Source organism: Podarcis melisellensis (assembly GCF_964234715.1).
Source record: "Podarcis melisellensis genome assembly, chromosome: 1".
NCBI classification, from domain to species: domain Eukaryota; kingdom Metazoa; phylum Chordata; class Lepidosauria; order Squamata; family Lacertidae; genus Podarcis; species Podarcis melisellensis.
The window spans coordinates 79,536,435-79,560,180 of NC_138528.1; the positions used below are offsets into that span (position 1 = coordinate 79,536,435).

Here is a 23,746-nt window from a genome sequence, read left to right on the forward strand (position 1 = left end):
AGGGAAACGAAACAGGTAGAAACACTTTTTTTCCTCTGGGCAAGCCAGCCTCTGGCTGGAATAGACTGTGGCACAGGATGCAAAGAAGCAGGAGTCAAGCAGGAGTTTAATTACAATGCTGGTTGATAATAATAATGGTGTTTATATGGTGCCCCCAGTCCCTGCTAAATGCTTGGGGCATAACACCAGCAATTAACGTGGGACTGTAGCTCTGTTCCAACAACAGTAATTAACAGATCAGAAGCTATATGTATTAGAAACCAAACCAAGTAAATGAAGGACTGGAAAGGGGCAAGTATGAAATGGGGAGGGGGGGAAACAGGTGGATGGCAGAGAAAAGTAGATCATTGCTGAACCTCAAATATGGAATGGAAAGGAGATGAGGTGGTCAGATGCATTATTCATGCCACCTGGAGAACAAACGACAGTATCATGAATTGGAGAAAAGACTGGAATCCTGGTGCTGATTATAGTAGGCAAAAATATTTTTGAATTATGCCTGGTTTTATCGGGACAGGGAGATTCTTTCATGGACCATGTAACCATCGGTTTGTGCCTTGATTTGATTACCCAGACTCTGCTGGCACTTTTCCAGGAATATCAGACCACTTTCAAACATTCTCCATGCATATGCAAACATACACACAAAAATACACCCTGCAGAGGGGACTGACTCAAGTATGTTTTTTGCATGGCTGACAGAATGCATTTCATGGTGAACTTTTTCTTCTTCTTTTTTTAAGCCCACACCCAATATCTTACTGAAATGTATCATATGCTCTATCACTCCTCCATTCATACTGGTTCACAGAAACAAATGCCTCTTTTCTACTTTGGTAATCCCACAAATGAAATCAGCTATGATGTACATTTCCTATTCATTCTGATACTTATGCTGGACTGTCTATGAGTTTATTACATTTCTCTGCAGTTCAGAAAGTGGTAGCATCTATGATCATGGGAATAGCTGTTCTGCGTAAAAGTCCAGGGCTGTTGCGAACTTTAGGCAGTTCAGTGTGGAAAAGTAAAAGAGGCTTCTTGTTCATCAAGACCTCGTAGAGCAGGGCTGCAGTTGGGTCAAGGCCACATGGTGCAGCCACTTTACTGAAGCTAAGCAGGTTAATATCAGGATGGGAGGTTGCCTGAGAACACTACGTATGTCACCTTGAGCTTCATGTAGAAAGAAAGGCAGAATATAAATGTTCAAAATAAAAATGTAAAAAAGAAGAAGCTTAAAGTTCAGTTCAGATTTGTGGCACACATGAGCTCTGTTCAGGCATTGCTTACATGTAAGGCACTCATATAATCCATCTGGAGTGGGGCTGTTCTCCAGCTACTGTGCATTGAGTGCAGTTTCTGCAAGAGAATCCTTACAGATGAGAAGTTGTACATTAGGGCTTCATATGTTCAGGGCCCTCGTTCGCGCGGGGTTCCTGCTGCTCTCACAGGGCTTCTCTTGCAGTCAACTGCTATTAATGCATGATCGTTGGAAGCAGAGCTAGTGCAGCAATATGGAGCTGGAGCAAAAAGTGCACTCCGGTTTGAAACTGTGAGTGCTGCATACACATGAATAGTTCTATGCAAGGAAGCTGGACTACTCCCTTCCATGCCTTATAGGGCACTCTGCCACTGTGGCTGGCAGTTCCTTTCCAGGCAATCCCCGTAGATATATGATTAGGTTACCCTCAATTGTGCAGGGAGTCCAGTTGTCTTCTGTCAAAATTATTCTGCTACATTTTTTTAATTTAATTTTTCAGACTCTTCTGTACATTGAGAAATAACAGTTATTTTCACCCAGCCTTTAAAAATATAGTGGAAAGTTCCATCTTGCAACGTGAGTGGTTCAGTTCCTCTCCCTCTAACCTCATGCAATTTTGTGACATTTTTTGAATGCCTTAGACTAGAGGCTGCCCTCCCAGTGTGGGAGTAGTTATCTGTTGAATAACGAACCTTTTCACAAACTTTCTTTTTATTTTATATAGTTCATTTTATTAACAGTTTTTAAATTTTTCATAAATGTAACATTTTTGTAAGACCTGAGGCATTGTTAAAACAGCCAAGAAAACTGGAAGGCATGTCTAATCTAATTTATTTTTAATTAAAATGCAGGGGGCGGGCAGCAGTATGCCAACACAGTAAGCTTATCACTCTCAGCCAATAAGTTTAGAATGTGATGCATGCTGGCTGTTTTTATTTTTAAGGTACTTGTGTACAAATGCTATGATTTTTTAAATATTCGTGTACCGCCTTTCTACATTACTGTGCTCAAGGCAAATTACAAGCCATAGGAATCACAAAATAGACAATGAAATTCACATGGCCAACTTCCAGCAATTCAAACTATAATTCTAACCAACAAAATGGAAGGATCTAATATATATGTAGCATTACAAGATAATGACAACACAACATCAGGGTGCAACAAAAGAAAATCACTCCCATCAATTGCAACAAATAAACAAGCACAAACAACCATTTCAAGGCCTGTCCACCCATAGCAGGCAGTCATGCCACCCAAACTGCTCTGAATCTGAGAACATAGTGCATTCAACCCCATATAGACTCAGGACCAAGATGATTTTGAATTGACCGGTCTTGGTGCCAGAGCATCAACTTCCCTGTGCTTTTGTCATGGACTCAGCTGTACAAGACCCTGTGGTTCCTTTGTTTCAGTTCTGGCCCAAGCAGCGCTCAATGAATCAGAAAGCTGTGAGGTGGGAGGGGCAAGGCAGACAAACTCAGCTTCTAAAGTCCAGATAGTTCCACATCTGCCCTTTCTACCATCATATTTATATCAAGCCTTTTCCCAGGATGCTAAGGGCATCACATAGCAACTTTGTGAAGTAAGCTGAGCCACCAAGTGAGCTTTGAGATCTGTGAGAATGTAAGCCCCTATCTCTCCAGTCTAAATCCAGCCCTTTATCTGCTACACCACACCGGCTCCCTGGTTGTGGCAGGCATTCACTCATCTTCTAACTAATCCATCTGTAGCAGCTTGGTCTCTCTCAAGTCCCAACATAAAAGCCCCACTTCAATGCTAGTGAAGGAAGAAAAGCAGCAAAGATCAAGATCATCAATAAAAGGTGAGAAGTTTGTACCTTTTCAGAAACCCATGTTTGCAAACAACTCTTTGCAAGACCTGGATGTTTGTGGGATTTAAATTTACTGCTACACAGACAGGTTAGATAAGCAAAATATGACAGACGGAAGCTAGAGACTGGCAGCGTTAACTAGGGCCTGGATCTTTTTGTGACTGCAAAATCTTTGACTAATTTCCATGCCTGCTGTCAAAATAAAGTATGGATTGAATGGAGTGAAGTAATATATGCATACAGTTGCTCCATTTGGTAGCTCACTGAGCAACAGGCAGGCTAATCTGGTGCATGGCATCTATGTCACTGAAAAGCCCCATGTACAGTAGTACCTCAGGTTACAGACACTTCAGGTTACAGACGCTTCAGGTTACGGACTCCGCTAACCCAGAAATAGTACCTCAGATTAAGAACTTTGCTTCAGGATGAGAACAGAAATCGCACGGCGGCATCGGGAGGCCCCATTAGCTGAAGTGGTACCTCAGGTTAAGAACAGTTTCAGGTTAAGAACGGACCTCCAGAACGAATTACGTTCTTAACCCACTGTATTCTTTAACCAGCTCTTCTTTTCCTTCTCCCTTCATCTTCTCCTTCTTCTCAGCTCATGCAATAGGTCATGGCAGCTCATCTGGAGAAATACTTGTGTCTGTGTTGTGATACGGTAATTGTCTCTCAGGTGTCCGTGACCTAAGGTTTTGATCACAACTTCCAGCCATCACTTTAACGTTCCGCTTCATTTTGTCTCCCCCCTGCTTGTCTGTTTTAAAGCCAATGGCCTTTGACCATTATTCAATAGAATAAGGCCTCAGGAAATACACATGACTTCCCCAGCATTCACTGACCAAGATCTCAGCACATAAAGAGTGCAAATGGGACCTGGCTTCCGAAATCCGGGGTGGGTTCCTTTCTATTCTGCCTTTAAATGGAAGTGTGTCCTCAGCACTGATTTCATGTTTAGGGCGGAAAATACACTTGTGAATAAGTCATTTATTACTTTGGCACGATATTTTTGTTGCTATTTGTGTCACCTAATGATAGGTACATGAAGACTTGAAGTGCAAACCTATTGTTTTACCATCAGCAGAGAAACACTTTCTTGTTTTCTTCTCGGAGGAACTGTAGGTCTTCCACATAGAAGCAACTGCTTCATTAATGTGGAGACTCTGGGCCAAACTTGATGGTGAGGCATTTTTGAATCAGCTTTCTCCAACCTGGGGCCGTCCAGATGTTTTGGACCACAGCTCCCATAATCTCTGGCCAGTGGTGTTGCTGGCTTGAGCTGCTGGGGGTTTTAGTAAAAAAAAAAATACGAGGAGGGCACCAGTTTGGCAGAGGCTGGTTTAAACCAGCATGCATCCAGGTGCATAGAAACAGGAGAGGTGGGTCAATATTCAATTTGGGTCACTTCTGAAAAGCAGAAAATACTGGATTATGTGGACAAATGATAAAAGGGAAAGTCTAGTGTTCCTAAAAAATACATAGCTAGGTATCTGTTAGCAAAAAATCTCTTATTTAGTAGCAGCCATTGTTTTCCTAACTGGGGGAGGGGGTACTTGTTAGGGATGTATCAGTTACTGTCACACACAAAAACCAACCCATGAAGTGAGGCAGGCATACGGAATCAAAAACTCACAATGAGCTCGTTATGTAGGCACCGCTGACACTATTTAAATGTTAAACAGTAAAAGTAATATTAATACCCTTTGCAGAACACCTTTCGTGCATCAGTGCAACTGTGTGCCACAAATTTTACCTGAGGGGAAAATAATTCTGCAGACCAATGCAATGCCAGAAATTGCAGCAATTAACTAATCCTAGCATGAATAGCCACTTTAACACTGCTGTGAAACATGAGGTGTTTTCTGCTTGTTAGAGAGACCAGTGGGACTGAATGTGTTAACAAGTAACGTGAGAGAGAAGGAACAAGGTGGGTAGTAGGATTGTCCCAGATTCTATATAGACAAGATTATCTGTGTAAAAGGGAAAAAATAAATCAACAGCTGTAGTGTCTCTTTTGATACTTCAGCAAGTGGAGCCAAGATTCAGTATCATTCAAAGCTGATTAATTTAGCTAGCTATTCATTATATTTATATATCACTTAACAGACCCAAAAGAAGTCCTGAAGCAATTTGCAGGACAATAAAAATGCAAAGTACAAAATGCAATAAGAAAGTCAATATGCAATACAATATAATGTTGTATACAATAAGAAACAGAAAGCAAGTTGAACTTGCATTCGAACAAACACATATAGAATTGCACTGTAGAGCTGCAGTCCTAAGCAAACTTGCTAGGAAAGAAATCCCATTTAACTCAGTTGGATTTTCTTCCATTCAAGCATATTTAAGATCAGGCTGTGTTTGTCCCCATATTTCATTCTATGTATTTATTGCAGGGATGCAGGAAAGTGCCTTGTCTAGCTCAGTATTGTCTACACCAACTGGCAACAACTTCTCTAGGGCCCCAGGCAAAAAACCAGGGACACCAGGGATTGAAATAGAGATATTTTGCATGCAGAACATGTGCTGTACTCACTGAGCTCATTTAACTGTAAAATGGAAAGGCTTAAGTCATATGTTTGGCTTCAAGGAAAACTATACTATCACATTTGAAACCCCTGCATATTCATGTTTTTGTCAGAGATGTCCGCATAATGTGGAAAGAGAACCTATAACTAAAGGAGAGAGGGGATGAAAGATCCTCAAAGGATCTCCCATCCTGCCTGGATGACTCATCCCTGTGCCTGGCCAATTCATACATCAGGGTTGAACTGTACATTTGACAACAGACTCTGTCTGGGAACCTGGCCACACTGCCCAGCAGCTGAAAACTTGGGACTGGGTACAATTTGGGGAGGGAGAAGTGGTGGGCAGGGAAGGGGATAATTAGAAGAAGAGTTTGGATTTGATACCCGCTTTATCACTACCCTAAGGAGTCTCAAAGCGGCTAACATTCTCCTTTCTCTTCCTCCCCCACAACAAACACTCTGTGAGGTGAGTGGGGCTGAGAGACTTCAGAGAAGTGGTACTAGTCCAAGGTCACCCAGCAGCTGCATGTGGAGGAATGGGGAATCGAACCCGGTTCACCAGATTACGAGTCCACTGCTCTTAACCACTACACCACACTGGCTCTCTCTTAACCTTTTCATCACGCACCACTTCTTCCCTCAACTGCAACAAGCACACATCTCCCCCTGACTGAGGGAAAGGGGTTCAGGAGAGATGTAGCAAGCATAGAAAGGGTTAAGGAAGTTGCCATCATCATTTATTGGACATTTCCCAGCTCCAAATCAAGCCCTGCCCCACTGCTCAGCAACAGCTAAGGTTCCCAGACCTGGAACCCGCTACCAAACATCTAGTTTGCTTATTAGCTCACAGCTGGAGGCAGATGCTTAGTCTTAGAGAAAAATGCATGAATTGAGTGGGAGGGTTTTTTCATACCCCTGTTGCTGATTTCCCAATTATGTTTGTGGGTAGCCTCCAATTCCTTGGACTTGGCATGTGGCGAGGAATCAGGAAGGATTGTTGTTCTAGGCATGCAGACATGGGGAAAAGAAAGTGCACCCTCTTTGAATTCTGTGGTTTTACATATGAAGACATAATAACAATAATCTTTTCATTAGCAGGTCTTAAAATCAGGTAAATACAACCTCAGATGAACAATAAGACATACCGTATTTTTTGCTCTATAAGACTCACTTTTTCCCTCCTAAAAAGTAAGGGGAAATGTGTGTGCGTCTTATGGAGCGAATGCAGGTTGCGCAGCTATCCCAGAAGCCAGAACAGCAAGAGGGATTGCTGCTTTCACTGCGCAGTGATCCCTCTTGCTGTTCTGGCTTCTGAGATTCAGAATATTTTTTTTCTTGTTTTCCTCCTCCAAAAACTAGGTGCGTCTTGTGGTCTGGTGCGTCTTATAGAGCGAAAAATACGGTAACATATTGCATTGTGTCATGATTTGCTTAACAGAAATAAAGCCAAAATGGAAAAGCCATGTGTGAAAAACTAAGTACACTTTATGATTCGGTAGCTTGTTGAACCACCTTAAGCAGCAATAACTTCAGGTTAAGTACTTAATTCGTTCCGGAGGTCCGTTCTTAACCTGAAACTGTTCTTAACCTGAAGCACCACTTTAGCTAATGGGGCCTCCCGCTGCCGCCACGCCACCGGAGCATGATTTCTGTTCTCATCCTGAAGCAAAGTTCTTAACCCAAGGTACTATTTCTGGGTTACCGGAGTCTGTAACCTGAAGCGTCTGTAACCTGAGGTACCACTGTACTCAGTTTCTGTAGGACTTTATCAGTCTCTCACATCGCTGTGGAGGAATTTTGGTCCACTCTTCTTTACAATGTTACTTCAGTTCATTGAGGTTTGTTGGTATTTGTTTATGCACAGCACTCTTCAAGGTACCACACAGCATTTCAATTGCGTTGAGGTCTGGACTTTGACTGGGCCATTGCAACAGCTTAATTATTTTCTTTTTCTGCCATTCTGTTGTAGATTTGCTAGTGTGCTTGGGGTCCTTGTACTGTTGTGTGCCCCAATTTTGGCCATTGTTTGGGTTTTGCATGTATGGGGGGGGGGGAGAGAGAAAGTATAAGGGTTGTCCAGAGAGGTCAAATAAGGGTTCTCTGCAAGCATGCAGGGTTTGCAACAGCTGGTGATGCTTGCTTTCTGTTGGAGAAAGAGTTTGCCGATCGTGAATCCTGTCAGTGAATGAAGATGTTTCAGCCAGTGAGAGACTCCTGCTGAGTGACGCATCTTCATGGTTGGTTCAGCTTTTATTATTTAGCTTGTTAGGGTTGTGATAATTGAATGTTTTGCTGGAAAGGTTGGTGCAGCATGAAAATAAGTTTTCAAAATAATCTGTGTACAAGTGAAGATCCTAGGGGAGGAGGGGGGATAATGGTTTGTGTATTATTATTATTATTATTATTATTATTATTATTATTATTATTACGTATATTTCGTTACTGCCGTTGTTATATTTTGCCAACATTTCCCCCCCCCTTTTACTATAAAAATAGAAGTTTCTTTTGATCTTAAGTATCTTCAACCTATTGTTGTATTGCTTACTTCTTTCAATATTTTTATGCATTTGAAGTACTTTTTTATGACTTAGGTAACTCTAACCCACCCACCCAGCCAGCCATGCTCCCTGCCCTGCAACTACCATCATTCATGCTTGGAATCCTCTGATTGCATGCATGTAGCCCAATGTCCCTGTTTCTGGCTTCTTAAAAGACATTATGAGCCTGCCATGCTCCAAAAAGAGCCATGAATTTGCAGCATATAATGGAATTTCTCCCCCAACTCCTGCCACCATGACTCCTGTGGTTTCCTGAGGTCACCGTGTCACCACTGCATTCACAAACAGTGTATTTTGTTTTAAAACAGTGAGACATGCTGCATATTAGTGATGCAGAGCTGTAGCTGAGGGAGGGGGGCTAGCCAGGTTTTTTGCCCCAGGTGAAGCCTCCAGAAGGGTGTCATTGATGCTCCCAACTTGTGTGTGTGTGTGTGTGTTCGCAAATGCATGTGGAGGAGATGCCAAACTGGGTCTTTGACCGAAGTGAAATAAAGCCTAGTTTCGCACCGAGCGATGAATGGTGAGTGTCCCTAAACTTGGCTTTGCCCTTTAAGCCAGACCTTACTATTTCACCAAACCAGTATTTTCATTCTCCTGCCCCAGCTGCTACTCCTAACAAGAGTCAACACACTGTCTCACATTCCTTTTCCCAGCACTCAAACACCAGTATTGTTACAGATTGTGTTGTTTTCATACAGGCCTGCAGTTCTCAGATGCTACCCTGACACCCGTTTGAGGATCTTTTGACCTTGAACCTGAATGCACCTCTGAATTTGGTACCCCAGGGGCTGGTATAGCCTAGGGTTGCCATATTTCAAAAAGTGAAAATCTGGATACAAAATCTCAAAAAGAAAAAAACATGCAACATGGGTTGCTATGCGGATTTTTAAGCGATTTCCACTTGGATACTGTTTCTGACTGCTGTATTCTGGCTATGTTCGGGAAATTCCGGACATATGGCGACCGTAGTCAAGAACAAGAAAGATAAATCTCAAGGAATTTTATTGTCTCAAATGGGTAGTGCAGTGGTTTTCAGCCAGTTTGCCGTGGCACACTGGGGTGCCTTGAATGGCGGTTAGGGGTGCCACAGGCAACACTGGCCTTAGTCTCTCTTTCTTTACCTCCCTCCTCTTCTTGTGGCTCTGCCTCCCAAAGGCTTGTGCAGCTGTTGGTTGCTTCAGTCATGGCTACAACCTCCCAAGGTGAATGGTGCCTCTGGGGCTGGTCAGGGTGTGCAGGTTGCCAGGACCTGAGGTGGCCTCGGAATAAGCAAGCAAGCAGGCGAGGGAGTCCAGCCAGCCTATTCACCAGCCCTTATTGTTGGGAATGGACAGACAAGTCCCAGGCCCTTGTGGGGCAGTGTGAGGAGGCATCTCTCTTTGGGGCGGGGTGTTTGTGTTGCAGCTCAGAGACCAGGGGCAGCAGCAGCGGCTGCCTGGAGGACTCTCAAGGAGAGGAGGCTGAGGGAAGACTCCCAAGGGAGGGTGTTTGAAAAAGGGTGAGAGGCTGCCAGCTCTGCAGGCAAGGGGTGACAAAACTGGGCTCCTGAGACCCACAGAGGTGCTGCAGAAAGAATGTAGTTGGCCAAGAGAGCCATGGACTCAACAAGGTTGAAAACCCCTGGAGTAGTGTATTAGCAAACTTGATGTGAATCAATGTTAAGAGTTTAAAACTAGTAAAAGAGTTAAAACTAGTAATTCAGGCTATTGGTTCTAAAATCATGTGTGGAAACACTAAGTGAGAGTGGAGGGAGGGAGGATATTGGCTGAAACAGGGGGCGGGGAATGTGACCAACGGAACAAAGGTGGCATCAGAAGGAAAATGGATGCTGGCTAGAGCCACTTGCTTTAGAAAGAGAAGGAAGGTTGCCAGAGAGTTTGGGTAGTGATTTTGTGGAACTTTTGTTTGTTTTTTTTTTTTTAAATAATTTTTATTAAGGTTTTCCAAATTAAAACAAATAAAATCCAATTCATAAACTTTTTCCAATATCCAGGACTTCCCCTCCCCACCCCCTCTTGTGTTCCAAATCTTCCAAAAAAGCAATAATATTCAACAAATTCTTATTCCCAAAATACACTCATCATCAATAACTCAATTTATCCAAATTTCCATCCCCTAAGGTCGACCTATTCCCTTCCACGAGTTCCCCCCTTTCAAATATAGTACAGATGAAAATAGAATAAAAACAAACAATAATTTTACAACCTTTGGATTCCAAATTTCCCTCCCCTCTTTCCCTGTTGCGTTCCTCCTATCCCTCCACTTCTAATGTCTTCCTGATGAACCCACATTTCACTAAACCCACATCCCTCTGGTTCTTTACCGGTCTTTTTTTTTTTTTTAATTACAGATGTCCAATCATAGAAGGAGTCTATCAAAGGGGGCCCATTTCTTCTATCCAGATTTTTATATCCAGGAGTATAAACTCCAATTTTATATCCATAAGCTTGTCAAATCTGGATATCCCAAATGTTCCCACTCCAGTTCTGTCCAGTTCTTGTTGTTTCCTTGTTCTTGTCAATCACTCTCCTCCTTTTTACTTCCCTGTTCCCTCACAGAAATGTTCTTTTTCCAAAGGCTTCTAGTGTCTCTACAGAGGCTTGTTATTCAGGAGCAAAACATTACATCATGTTCCTTTCATTTTTCAACAGATTAATCCATTGTTTCCAGTAAAGTGTAGGCCTCTGTAGACAAAATAATGTTCCATTTCTGCAGTTTCCCAGGAGATTAAAAGTTCTATCCAACTGTTCAAGTTTCCCGTCGAAAACACATGCAATGTCCCTCAGCTCCTCTAGGTGGATTACAATAACAAAGTTCCCTTCCAGATCACATCCGCCAGTCCAAATAACTTGTAAATCCTTATTTGAAACAATTTATCTCCAATTTATAACAAATGTAACCGGCAAAGTCCTCATAACAAAGTCTCAATTTCATTCTTCCGTTTTGACAGCTCTTTGACAGCTGTCAAAACCTCCGTTATTCTTCTCCAGGCATTTTCACGAATCGCTCCAGGGATTCCGGGGGGGTTGCTTTTTAATACGAATTCCACTTTTCTCCTCCAGCTCAATCTTATAAATTTCCCTCGCGAAGTTGCTAGTTCGGCAAGATAAGGTTCCTCTCGATCTTAGTTATCCAGTCCTTTGTTTTGGCTCTTCTACAATTTGGGGGGGGGGCTGACTTCCTTTTTTCCACCTCCCCCGTTCGCTCCAAATTCTAAAAATTTATCCCTCTTTTTAGTCCATATTCCAATTACTCACGGGTTCTTCTTTTAGGTCCAAATTTTCAATAGAAGAAGTCAGCGCTCTCCGCCGGATGGCATGCGGCTGCGCTCGGCAGGGATAGCAGAGGACTCAAAGCACCACGCTCCTCCCCGGCACCCGATCCGTAGCCTTTAAAAAGGCTCCTTCACGAATCGAGAGGGCGCTGACGGTGCCAGCCGAGTCTCCATGTCCACGGCCTCCGTGGCCGTGGTTTTTAAGGGTCCCCGCATCGCCGGTGCGGTAGGACCCAGCCCCTGCCGAGCAGGCTCCCTCCGGAGCTCGGAGGGAGCCCGCCATTCGGCGATGGCGCCGACCCGGAAGTCGATTTTGTGGAACTTTTGGAAAGCTTTTTGGACAAGAATCTGAAGAAAGAAAGTGGGTGACTTTGAGGCAACACTAGGGGACAGGCTGTAGTCAAAGTTTCATTTCTGCAAGAGAGCAGTGGTGGATTCTTGTGGGTGATGAGGGAAAGAGAAAATGAGATTTTGTGGTGTGACAGCCAAGAAAGAAGGCAAGAAAAGAGTACAACCCTAAGAAAAAGAGACCTGATCAGGTTTGAAAGGAGAAGAGGAGAGAGTGTGATGGATCCAATTAAATATTTGCATATATTTAAATGAATTGTATATGCAAACATGGTTACCTTCTCTCTCTCTCTAGGAGAACTGAGTTCACATCCTACATGTCACCCACATCCATCCTATTTCTCAGCAGCCTCTGTTAAGGTAGTTTCAAACATGCATTTAGTGATTGGAAATCTGCAATTTTGCATGAATTGCAGTCTCAACCACACATATAGGCACACATCTGAAGAAAACAGCTATAGTAATAACATGCCTCAACAGATATCATGCTACTGAAAAGCACTATGCAGGTGCTTTACAGAATCCCTCCCCCAGCAATTCTGTACCCTTCTGCTTTTTAAATTATTGTTTCATTCTTTTACCAAGTTCTGTTAAGGCAATGTACTCAATCTCTGCAACACCAAATATGCCCTGATTCTTAAAAGTAAATACCCCTCCCCAGACACAGCAAAGCTATCCTACCTACCAGTGCAGTAAGGTTAAACCCCATCTATTACAGTACTGGCATTGGATGAGAACTAGCATGACTTCTGTGGAGCTAAGTATAACATTCAATTTTTCAAAATAATCAGATGAAAAATCCTTTAGCTGCTCCAGACACCCCACATGCCTGGCATTCAGCATCGTGCTGTGGCTTGTTTTCTCTCAAAAAGAAACCTCTCTTGGCTCATCTAGGGATTCAAAACTGGGTCAAGTGTTCCAAAGATGGCAAATCCCCCCCCCCCCACCGTTATCAACACTGGAAATGCATTGATAAAAATAAAACTGTGTGGTTTCCTTCTCCCTGAGCACAGGAATATAACATGTTGAACCAGGATCAGTAATAATTAGGATAAATAAATGTAGCTGGTATTTAATTTGAAACAGTATCTTGCATCTTAATGCAAGCATTAGCAACATTTCATCTGCCCTGCTTGGAAACTTGCCACACACAGCCAGTCACTTGCTTTCTTGACACCGTTCCCCACTCTCCCTCTTGTCTATATTGGGACTGCCAACCAGCTTATATCTGCCACCTATCTCCCTCCCTCAGAAGAAACAAGGTCCAGCTTCCCAGATTCAGACCGCTTAGTTTGCCAGTGCCTTACAGAAGATAGGAGGTTGTGTGTGGAATACGTTCATGAGTTAAGCAGCAATATCACCCCATTAATAAGTAAAGATGCTCATCTGGGAGCCAAATTAATAAAACTAGCTGCCACAGAGTGAGCAAGATGAATTGAAGATTTCGCTGATCAGAGATAAACAGACAACAGCCTTGCCTAGTTCAGATTCATTCCAGTGACTGGCACACCGGGGGCCCCCACACGGGAAAAAAGCCCTCATGGTGACAGGAAAGACAAGCCGCTCCTTTGCTTCCGCCAGATGGAGTAGATAGGGATAAGTGGCTGGGGGGAAAATAGATGCTGGCTGGCTGAATGACTTTCTTGACAGGTAGTGGAGCTACAAGGCAGCCATCTTCCCCAGAATTGACTTGGGTATCTTCATTCTAGCTAAGAGAGTGCTTCTGCTGCCTGCTGTTTCTGTCCTGCCATGGTTTTCCATTTTGGTTTATGAATTAACCTATTACATTTTTATTCTGTCTTTCCTCTAAGGAGCCCAAAGCAGTGTATCTGGGCCCTGTCCCCACTTCTTATACTCACAACAATCTTGGGAAGCATGGCCAGTTTGGCTGCACCAGGTGCAGAGTTTCTGGGGCACCGCAACTATGACATCCAACAGAAGGCAGGGGGAACCAGATTTTGGTGTCACACAGGGCACTCCTGAAATTTGAGGTACCAAGGTCCACGACTGCAATAACCCTCAGGGGTAGGTTAGTTTCAGAGCTAGTGGCTGGCCCAAGGTCACCTAATGAGTTTCACATCTTAGTGAGGAGCTGAACCTGGCTACCTCCAGGCCAAGTCTAAACACACATCAACTGCACTAGCTAGTGTGGTATAATGGTTAGAGCATTGGACTAGGCCAGAGTTCAAATCTCCACTCAGCCATGAAGCCTACCTCAGCCTAACCTACCTCACAGGGTTGTTGTGAGGAAAAAATGGGGATGAGGAGAGCCATGTACACTATTTGAGCTCCTTGGAGGAAAAGGTGGCATATAAATGCAATAAATAAACAAACAAACAAACCACACTGAAGGTGTGGCTGAGCTGCAAGAGCAGCATGTGGCTCTTCAAGGTGGTCAGCTGGATCTGTGTGAGCCAACCAGAGAAGGATAATCCTGTAGGCTTTGGGGAGAGCAGGTTTGCAAACAGATTTCTTCCGTGAAAGCCAGTCTTGCTAGATGCATGAGAACGTGTGAGGTTTCTGTAGGAGTTGCACAATCCCTTACATTCTCACACCCTTTTGTGTAGAATCATTTGATTTTCCTAAATTCCTGCTTGCCTACCCACCACCAAAAGGCTTATCTAATGATTTATTTTGCTTTTCTTTCACTGTATGTGTGCTGTTCAAGGGAAGACAAGGTGGGGAGCTCTCCAGGATTGTGGGAGGGATGAAAAGAATTACAAAAGAAAATATATGCATGCTTACCGTGTGCTGCCATTTCACAACAATCTCTGAGTCTCTGTGTGAAGTTTTCTAGGCACACTGGCAGCTTTGCAACTTTGGTGAGGGGAGGGATACAGGGAAAGGAGGCAATTGCACCCCAGACCCCAGTAGCAAATGTTGATTATGCATAACTGTGTTTCTGACATAGAATGCCATGCAACAAAATGTTTTCTAAGTGTGTTGCACAACATCTCTTGCTCTCACTGTTCTCACTCAAGTCATGATACATTATCTCAGCCTACAAACATAGAATTATTGAGTAGGGAGGCACCTTCAAAGGCATCTAGCACAACTCTCTGCTCAGTGCAGAATACAACTACAACATTTCTGACAGAAGGTCACCCAGCCCCTGTTTTGCTCAGCTCTCTCATAGAAACCCATTTAGTTATACTAAATGTCTTAGTTATACTCCACAGGAGAGGTTCTAATCTGTCAGTGTGCTTCACTGAATACAGCTGTACCTTGGAAGTCGAACGGAATCCGTTCCGGAAGTCCGTTCAACTTCTGAAATGTTCAACTTCCAAAGTACAGCTTCTGATTAGCTGCAGGAAGCTCCTGCAGCCAATCAGAAGCCACAGAGGCCCCATCGGATGTTCGGCTTCCAAAAGAATGTTTGAAAACTGGAACACTCACTTCTGGTTTTTGATTGTTCGGGAGCCGAAATGTACGAGTTCCAGGGCATTTGGTAACCAAGGTACGAATGAATGGTGCCCAGAATTGGACACAATACTCCAGATGTGGCCTGACCAGCACAGAATAGAGTGGAACTATTGCTTCTCATGATCTGGACACTACAGGGTGGGTTCTGTTAAATAGCTGTGCTAGCAGGGGCTAGTGCAATGTGTCCCACAAGTGCCTTGGGGCTTCAACCCTCTCCTTGCCCCCTGTGCCCCCCGAAATCATCTCCAGGTGGTTGGGGGAGCCCCCCAAAACTGCATGGGGGGGAGGAGAGCACAGACTGTTACATCTGACAAACTAAAATGCTTGTGCTGACGGAATGGTCATAATAGTGTGACGTTGAATTCCTCCATTTGCTTCTTTAATGCAACCTAAGAATGCATGGACATTTTTAGCAGCCACGTTGTGCTGCTGGCTCATGTTCAACTTGTAATAAACTAAGTCATTTAGATCCTTTTCACATATGCTGCTTTCAAGCAAGGTCTCCTCCATCCTATATTTGTGCCTTTGATCTTTATTTTATTTTTGGACCTAATTGTAGGACTTCACATTTATCTCTGTTGAATTTAATCTTGTTGGTTTCGGCCCAATGTTCCAGCCTGTCAAAGTCATTTTGAATCTTGATTCTGTCTTCTATGGTGTTAGCTATCCCTCCTAGCTGTGTGTCATCTTTAAATTTAATAAGCATCCTCTCTATGCCCTCATTCAAGTCATTTATAGCAATGCTGAATAGCACAGGGCCTAAAAGAGAGCCCTGTGGTTCTCCACTTGAGTCTTCCCCCCCAGGCAGCTGACTTAGAGCCATTAATGAGCACTGGCTGGGTTTAGTTGTTCAGCCAGCTGTGGCTCCACCTGACATTAATATCATTTAGCCCAAATTCCTCTGTCATTCATCAAGGATCTCATGGATAACTGTCCAGTGCTTTGCTGGTTTTGTTTTAAAAATAAACTTTTAAGGTGGCCCTCTATTATCCCTATTTTGCAAATGGTGAGAGGTACAGAAGCTGATAGTAGTGTCTTCTCTAAAGCAGCATTCCTATGCACATTTACTTCAGAGTAAATCCCTTTGATCTCAGTACTTCTGAGCACGCATACCTGGGATTGTCATGCACAAAGTGGTATTTGAACAAGAGAAACCGTGATTCAAGGTCAATAATAAAAGTGTATTGTGTAGAATATACATTTAACCATTATTTGATTCAAACCTGTCTTCATTTATTGGAGTTTTATGCAATCTTCTTGGTCAGTTCCAAGAAAATCTGGAGGGTATGAAAAATTTGAGCAGAAACTTTGGAGGTTTCCATGAAGCAGTTGCCAAATGAAAATTTGGTGATCTTCTGAAAACGTTTTTGAACTAAGGAAGCATACTAAGCTTGGCTGGAGCCTGTAGTCATGCTAAGGGGTAGGAAGTTCATATCCAAGGTAGGTTTCTCTGTGGATGAGCTCCCACCATCCACCTCCCACCATCCATTCCCATTCCCGCCCGTTCTGTTTCTTATATTTTAAGTCAGGGCCACATCTGTTCCCAAGCACCACAGGATCTCTCCCGAAATGAGAGAATTAAATCCAGCAGCTGGCACATATGTCACCTGTTTGGAGCCTCCCAGTGGGGTCTAGAGACGGCTGAAGCAGATGAAAGGTTGCAGGCACTGCAGCCCATTGGTATGCACACACGATAGAGTGCAGGCAGCATGGAATTTTAATGAATGATTATGTTCTTCCATCAAGCTAAATTTAGAACCAAACCCAAGAAGGTGAAACCCTCTCACCTTCTGCCAAAATGTAGATGAATCATGAGCAGCTTGTCCTTAGTCAGCTTCCATCTTGCTCGTACTCTTGTCTTCAGCATCAGTTGCTTCCTAGACAGACTGGGGACAGAGGGACCAGTATTCTCAGCAGTGTCTGCCTGATCAACTGCTGTTTATTTGTCAGGTGAGACTGCAGGTTCTTACCTTCCATATAGTACAGTCCAGATTTGACTACAGAGCATGCCTGAAAGCCACCTGCATTCCTATTTAGCAAGAGCTTTTGTAGACATGGAGTAAAGACATTTAGGAAGTGTATTTTGAACAGTGTATATGCGAGAGAGAGTTTCTTTATGGACTGCCATTTTAAAATTTAAATAAGAGGCAACAACTGACAGCATGTGACAAGCTCCTTGAGTCCCAGCAGCAAGTACTTTCATGGACCTGAGTGCTTGAAATACTGCCTGAAGATACATCACCCTGGCTGCAATTTCTCAATCCATACTAGAAGATCCACTCCATACTCTCCTAGCTGTCCTGTGAGTAAACAGGTGCATAAATCTGACAGATGCTGCATATTTGGATCTTCAGGAGCCTTTGTGCTAAAGCCCTTCCCCAAATGCTTATGAGGAAATGTGGTGATTGTTAATATTACATGTTGCCAATATCCCTCTCAAGTCCTCCTTCAATGCAAAATATTCTTCTAGTGCAGCATTATGGAGAGGAAAATTAAAATTGTCAGGGACTCAGTCAACAAGAAAGGGAGTAGCTTGGGAAGCATTGTGAATAAGAGGAAGTTGTAACTGGAAGAGCAGCTGGAAGATCTCTGCCACCCTGTGGCAGGTTTTGCATTTCAGCTACCCACATAATCAAGAAGAATGCTACTTAATAATATATAGCACATATCAAGGATGTGGAAACTGCAGAAGAGAGGTGGGAGTTATTTTAAAGGGGGGCAAGGTGTGGCAAGGAAAGGGAATGGGAAGGTTTTCAAAGCTGTACTTTCAGTTGCTGTGGGATTTCCATGACATAAGCACATTCTGGGGATTCTCATGTAAGCCCCATTCATTTCAATCAGTTGCATGCTAGAGAAATTCCCAGATGATTATGTTGTCTATTGGTGACTAACACAGGTCTTCTCTGCTTGGGGATTTGCTGAGTGTAGCCCATAATAGCTGTTGTGCTTCTTTGCTTCCTGAGTCATGCTGGCCTGAGAGTACCATATAGCTGGGTTACTGACCCAATTGGAGAGAGTCTGCAAGAGACCTCCATTGTTAAGAGTATTTAGTATGTGTTTGTATTTTGAATCGGCATGTCTAAAGGAGACTGAGTCAGCCCAGAGGATCAAAGGGATTCTTTCCCTTTCATTACCTTCCCCTGAATCCTCCAGGCCTGCAGTGGAGTTGACTAGATTGCACAAGACATGCAGTTTGTTTTTGCAGGGCATAAACATTCATCTGTCTTTTCAGAAGCCCTGGCACTTCCCAGATTTCTTCCGCAACTTGTCCCCTGTTCACCCTTCTTATCCTGCCTCACATGGATGGTCCCCTAGTCCTGCCTGAATTTATTCCCCAGCACATACACTTGCAGAGACACAACCTATCCAGGCTTCTTTTTTCCAGAGCAGATGGGCTACTGCTATTATACATTTGTTGCACGCAGTACAGACATCTTCCCTTGAGGATGCACTTTTATTGTAGGGATACTTCAGTTTTTCAACACTATATAGACTATTTTTTGTCTCGAGGGAAATGCCAGTTTAGGCTGCAGTCATATAACTGGGAGTAAGTATGTCCCACTGAACTCAATGGAATTTTCTTCTTATTATAGGATTGTACTGTTCTTGTGATTTGCAGAAATGTGTGGACTGTTGTTCTGAACTGCAGTGAAAGAAGTGTGATTACTTTGCCTGCTTTAAGTCTTTATCGTGCGCGTGGGCATTTCTATGAAAGACACTGCTTCTTCTAAAACAAAATAATCTTAATACTACTCAGGAGGTTGCACCATCATTGTGAGATTACAAAACATAAGATCTGGTTCAGCACCCTGTTCTCAAAGTGGCCAGATGGATGCCTGTGGAAAACTGGCAAGCAGGACTTGAGCACAAGAGCACCCTCACTTCCTGTGGTTTCCAGCAACTGATATTCAGAAGTATTACTGACTTTGACCATGGAGGCAGAATGTAGCCATTGTGTCTTCTAGCCATTGATAAACTTATCCTCCATGAATTTGTTCAATCCTCTTTTAAAGCCATCCAAGTCTGGGGCCATCACTGCTTCCCATGGGAGCAAATTTACCTGTGCGCTAAGTGGATACAGTGGTACCTCAGGTTACAGATGCTTCAGGTTACACACGCTTCAGGTTACAGGTTACAGAAAGAAGATTCCACCTAAACATTAGGAAGAACCTCCTGACAGTAAGAGCTGTTCGACAGTGGAATTCGCTGTCAAGGAGTGTGGTGGAGTCTCCTTCTTTGGAGGTCTTTAAGTACAGGCTTGACAACCATATGTCAGGAGTGCTCTGATGGTGTTTCCTGCTTGGCAGGGGGTTGGACTCGATGGCCCTTGTGGTCTCTTCCAACTCTATGATTCTATGACTCCGCTAACCCAGAAATAGTACCACAGGTTAAGAACTTTGCTTCAGGATGAGAACAGAAATCATGTGGTGGTGGCACAGCGACAGCCCCATTAGCTAAAGTGGTACCTCAGGTTAAGTACAGTTTCAGGTTAAGAACAGACCTCCAGAACGAATTAAGTTCTTAACCCGAGGTACCACTGTAAGTACTTTCTTTATCTATTCTAAACCTTCCAACATTCAGCTCTGTTGGATGTCCAGGAATTCTAGTGTTATATGATTATTCACTTTTCTATCATTGTCGTTTCTTTCTGTAACCACCTGCAGCTTGGTTGCCATTCCCCACTCTAGTTTGGGCTTCTTCCCACATCTTCCCACATTACTTGGAAGATCCTAGCCAACCACAGACCACTAAATAAACGTTATGGCATCATGGCACCCAAGCAGAATGCCACGGAGGGCAAATAAAGTGAATTCTTTGCCGCATTGGATGAATTGCCCTCACTGTGAACAAACACAAATTCAAGGAAACCGCTGAAAAAATAACTGAAGCCTTAGTAATTAAATAGTTATAGACTGCCAAAATTGTTAGTGAAAAACATAATATATTTGGCACAGCCTTGAAAATACTGTACACATTTTTTAAAACTTCCTGGCCAAGTCCCCATCTAATATGAAATCAATATTGATGTCAGTAAGGAAGGTTTCCAGATGGTGCAGATCCACGCACATCCCAATTCTATGAGTGTTTATACTACCACTTTCTTACTTTGGGGTAGAGCTGTAGCTCAGAGGCAGAAAAATCTGCTTTGCATGCATAAACTCTCAACTAAGTCTCCAGAATCTCTGGGTGCGGCTGTGAGAAACTTATCTGGATGGACCAATGATCTATAGGCAACTTCCTATGCATTCCAGGTAGTTTATTGAGAAACTACGACACGCACACTTTTTTTGCTGCTGCTTCACACTGTTGACTCGTGTTAAGGTTGTGGTCCACTAAGACCCCAAGATCCTTTTCACTGTTACTACTGGCAATCCAGGTGTCCCCCATCTTTCATTTGTGCAGCTGGTTCTCCTGCCTAAGTGTAGAACCTTACATTTGTCCCTACTGACATTCATTTGGTTAGTTTTGGCCACTTCTTCACATTAGAGCTTCTAGGTGCAAGCAGATTTCTGCTTGCTTATAAGACTTTTCCTTCCTCTCCACCCCTAGCAGGCCCTTCACATCTGCTTCTGCGGGTCCTCTAATCTTCTGTAACAGATTTGGGAGCATGTAGGGTGCTGTAGGAGGGAGAGGGAATCTGTTCTGCAAAGACTGTCCATTCTATTGGTGGATGTACACCACTGGATATCACCTCCTGGGTTTTGCTTTTTTCTGATGGAGGAAAGAACATCCATAGCTAATGTTCAAAATGGACATGACCAACAGTAAACAAGGTAAGGAGCCAATTGTGTTACTCATGTTTTCCTTTGAACATCTGTTATTTTTTTCTGTTGCAGAGCCATAGTTATTGAAACATTGTCTGAATTTCAGAGCGAGTTCTGCCCATGGACATGTGGGCAGTGAAGGGAGTTTTTGCAAAACATTTTTATATCAGGAGTCAACTGATACAAAGAGCTTTGTTTACATGCTTTGTAGGTTGTTATGGACAATGATTACAGTTTCTCTGAATGTGACCATTTTGGAAAATGAAACTTAAAATCTACTCCATTGCTCATTTGCTATGTCAGTGCAGAATCCAACTACTTTGGCTTTAGCAGGTGGTTGAGGGAGTTAAATAAATCCGGTAGCTTTTCCATTACAGTGCATGGACTTCTCAAATCTAAGAATGTTTCATTTCAGCCATTTGTTCATGTTATACCCCACTTTCTCTCCCAAAGGAAACTCACATTTCATACACCTTTTAGTTAAAAACAACAACAGCCCAGCAGCCCACCCCAAAGTGCCCTGAACTACAGCTGGACATAATGACTGCACTATGGTCTGTTCTTTATTGTTTTAAATCATTCAAAGCTTGTCAGGATTTCTAACTTCCTAGAAGCCCATCTCAGAATCTTGAAATCTCTACAGATCCTGCCACACTGTGCATGGCTTTCAATGACTGCATAGTCATATGAATGCATCCCATATGGGACTCTGGATCTTCTCAGATATCCAGTGGACCACAGTGTTCATGCATAGCTGATTTCAGAAATCTTCTGATAGATTTATTCTAGCACCCTAGACTCCTTGAAACACCTCGTTTCTGTTAGATGGACTGTGATCAGGGCTGTGACTTCTTCTTGTCTAAGCAACAAGCAACAACTTTAAGTTGTCATCCTTGCCTTAGAATCTTTTTACCCTCTGATCCCCAAGCTTATTAGATTCTGTTAAAAATATTTAAGATTTTCTGTCTCTTTGGGGTCAGGAAAACAAGTGTTAACTACTTCCCATTATTTAAATACCTATTAAATCATACAACATTTAGAGAGAAAATATGTTTGCCAAGGAAGGTAAAAAAAATCTGGGACAACGTTTTTTAAAGAAAAATATTTTTAGAGAGGCTTTTTTTAAGGAGAGTTGTACAGAATGTTTTAAAGTTCAGTTTCGAACCCAATGCCTAGATTATTAATAACATGTCATTACAAATGGAAGGTGCCTACAAGAGCCCATGGGTAGGGTTTCCATACATCACCCAAATATGGCAGTCCAACAACTTTGCCAAAAAAAGCTCAATAACTTCTTCACTGCTTGAAATATGGCAACCCTCCCATGGGGTCCCAGGCACACACACAGGGTCTGTGTCCCCTTGGATAACGGAAGACACGGCAGAGAATGTAATGCTTTAAGAAATATGGTTTATTCACCTATTTACACCTTCAGTCTGCATGGAGGAAGTCCATGACACTTAGAAAGTGGTTTTCCTAGGTAATTAGTTAGTTGTGTTGTTTCAAATGGAATTACTGAGTTAGACCTCCCAGGCCTTTTGGACTCCATCTCTCAGTGTGAAGGCCTCTACACTGCCCATTCTTGACATCTGATTTTCGATTGGCCTCTGATTCCCAGCACTTCGTTCCAAATCTCAATGGAAAGTTGTCTCCCCACACTTCCTCACCAGTCTTATGCTGTTCAAATCATTTCCCCCCTCAGCCTGTCTTGTATTATTCCCTCCTGTGGTCCCTAATTTAATTTTGCTGCAGCACCGGCATCTGTGGTTGGTACTGTTGCCCTTTGTGGTTGTAATCATTGCCCTTTCACATCTAATCCACAGTCTAAGGAAGAAGGATGCACTACTTGCATGCCTGAGGCCTTCTGGGTTATGCTGCACCAGCAGACTTGCACCAAGAGTAGCACAAAAACTGTCTCCCTTCTACACCTGTGTTTTCATTTGCTAATTGTTCACTAATTAGCATTAATTGTCTCTTGCCTGCCCTAGAATCATGAAGCACATTGAGACTGCCATCAGAAATCACAACCAAGCGGCCTTATTATCGAGACCCAATTAGGAACAAAATGCTCACTTCATTATCTTATGACATGCGTGTGTTTTTTTGTTACTGTGAACTTAATTAATTAGAGTTCAATTAATCCTAAAATGGCCTGGCTGTTTCTCCTCTGCTGGGACTGTGATGAAGGGGAGGCAAGGTAGGCCTTCAAGGCTGAATTTTGTTCACCTTGAAGAGCATGGAGAAGCACCAAAGCCTCTACCTAGTTTCAAGACCCCCAAAGTAGAGGGACATCTCTGTTTGCTTAGGAGGTGTAAAATGAAATGGAAAAAGTGCATATAGTTTTGTGGCTGCCAGTTTCTAAGCCAGAGACTTCCCCATGCCTTTAAAATTAACACAAGAACATAAGAAGTCCTTTGTATCAGGCCCATGACCTGTTCTCACAGTGGCCAGCCGGATATCTGTGGGAAACTCAGTTGGTAGAGCATGAGACTCTTAATTTTAGTGTTGTGGGTTTGAGCCCCACATTGGGCAAAAGATTCCTGCCTTGCAGGGGGTTGGACTAGGTGACCCTTGTGGTTCCTTTCAGCTCTACAATTCTGTGATTCTAAGCACATAAGCAAGACATGAATTGCCACTGAATTAGAGACCAGGCAACAGTGATTTCTCCCTCCCATTTTCACCCAGTCCTTTTATCGGTCTCTCACCTGCGGTCAAAGGTGAGGCAGATGAAAGACCTGAGACAAGACAGGTGAGAGAA

At 43.1% G+C, this 23,746-nt stretch overlaps 1 protein-coding gene across 5 annotated transcripts in view; it reads left to right on the top strand.

Annotated features, from left to right (window-relative positions):
- The window catches only part of SYT7 (synaptotagmin 7), a 219,492-nt gene that overhangs the window by 116,733 nt on the left and 79,013 nt on the right, over positions 1-23,746 (top strand). The gene's annotated exons all lie outside the window — the stretch shown is intronic.